At 46.9% G+C, this 2,116-nt stretch overlaps 1 pseudogene; it reads right to left on the bottom strand.

The window, feature by feature from the left end:
- Window positions 1-1,602: 1,602 nt before the first annotated feature.
- On the bottom strand, window positions 1,603-1,729 carry LOC127492529 (U6 spliceosomal RNA; annotated as a pseudogene).
- Window positions 1,730-2,116: the final 387 nt, after the last annotated feature.

Here is a 2,116-nt window from a genome sequence, read left to right as displayed (position 1 = left end):
TCTCCCTATCACATTCACCTTCCTGCAGCCAGAGCCTGGGCTTGACAGGGAGCAGAAAGGGGCTAGGGCAGAAGTTCGGTCCTTGGGTTTCTCACTGGGTGGAGCAGAAGTTACTGGGCTGAAGCCTGGAGAATCTGACACAGACACAGCTTTGGCATAGTCACAGACTTCAAAGCTTTGCACGGATGGTGCCCTGCAACGTCCCATTCCAACTCCCCACTGGTCTGCCTAGCGCCAAGAGGTAAGCTCAGCTGTGTGCTTAGAAAGTAATTTAGAAGTGAAAGGTCAGGAAAGAGTCTTGGACTTGAAATCTGAAGCCCAAACATCTACTCCCACTTTTGCTGTTTGTTAGCTGAGTAAGTGGCCACAGACTTACCCACTTCCGTGAGTGTGGGTGTTCTCTTCTATAAAATGGGGACAAATTCCATCCAGTGAGAATCAAGTGAGAATAGCCACATGGAGAGAAACTGTCATTTCTCAAGTCTCATGAGAGTCTCCATGAAAAAAAGGCTCTGTGGACAAACAGGTCTGGAAAATGCTCTATCCTTTCCTGAAATCTGGGATGTATGCTGGTAGGTCAAGGGCTCTGAGTAGGGGTCGGAACTGTGGCATGGCAGGTTAAGCTGCCATGTGTGACGCCAGCATCCCATATGTGCGTCAGTTTGACTCCTGTCTGTTCCACTTCCAATCCAGCTCCCAGCTAAGGCCCCTTGGAAAGCAGAGGAGGATGGTCCAAGTGCTTGGGCCCTTGCCACTCACATGGGAGACCTAGATGAAGCTTCTGGCTCCTGGCTTTGGGTTGGCCCAGCCCTGGCCATTGTGGCCACTTGGTGAGTGAACCAGTAGATGAAAGATTCTTCTGTTTATCTCACTCTCTCTAATTCTTTCTTTTTAAAAAGATTTATTTATTTATTTAATTTGAAAGGCACAGTTACGGAGAGAGAGGGAGAGACAGAGAGAAAGAATCTTCCATCCTCTGGTTCGCTCCCCAAATGGCTGCAATGACCAGGGCTGGATCAGGCCAAAGCCAAGAATCAAGAGTTTTATCCATGTCTCCCATATGGGTGCATAGGCTCAAGAATTTGGGCCATCTTCTGCTGCTTTTCCAGGAACAATAGCAGGGAGCTGGATCAAAGTGGAGCAGCCAGCTGGGACTCCCAACTGGCACCTGTATGGGATGCCGCAGCGTCACAAGTGGCAGCCCTACTGGTTAGACCACAAAGTCAGCCACACTGCTCCGCTGCTGATCTATCTCCCTACTAATGCACCTGGGAAAACAGCAGAAGATGTCCCAAGGGTCTGGACCCCTGCCTCACATATGGGAGACCCAGATGGAGTTCCAGGCTCCTGGCTTTAGCCTGCCCCAGCTCAGTCCCAGCCATTGCAGTCCTCTGGGAAATGAACCATCAGATGGAAGATCTGTTTCTCTCTCTCTCTCTCTGTCTCTCACTCTGCTTTTCTTTTTATTTCAGCAGTTTTCAATGAAAGCTGTATATATACGATGATTTTATTCTTGCATCTTCTCAATTATTTCTTCCTTATATTTGCTTTTCTATCCTACTTGACAAGACTTGGCTTTTTGTTCATGGATCTTTTTGTGGGAAAAATATGAAATGCTTCACAAATTTGCATACCATCCCTGCACAGGGGCCATGCTAATCTCTGTATCTTTTTTTTTTTAATCTCTGTATCATTCCAATTTTAGTATATGTGCTGCCAAAGTGAGCACATCACTCTGCTTTTCAAATAAATAAATAAAATAAATCTTAGAGAGAACTCCTATCCACTGGTTCACTCTTCAAATGCCTGTAACATGTAGGGCTGAAGTCAGGAGTCTGGGACCCTGTCTAGATCTTCCACACATAAGTTCTCTATTACTTGAATTAACCCAAATTCTTGAACCATTACCCCTATCTCCCAGGGTCTCTATTAGCAGGAAACTTGAGTCAGGAGTCAGAGGCAAGCATTTAACCTAGGCATTCCCATATGGGATGCAGGCATCTTAATTGTTAGACCAAATGACCACAATGGCCGGAACTGGGCCAAGCCGAAGCCAAGAGCCTGGAACTCCATCTGGGACTCCTACATGGGTAATAGGGGCTCAAAGACTTGAGCC

Source organism: Oryctolagus cuniculus, chromosome 10, assembly GCF_051225735.1.
Source record: "Oryctolagus cuniculus isolate XC-2025 breed Fujian yellow rabbit chromosome 10, ASM5122573v1, whole genome shotgun sequence".
Classification (NCBI taxonomy): Eukaryota; Metazoa; Chordata; class Mammalia; order Lagomorpha; family Leporidae; genus Oryctolagus; species Oryctolagus cuniculus.
Note: the sequence above shows the minus strand (reverse complement) of the source record. Positions and strands in the feature narration are given on the sequence as shown.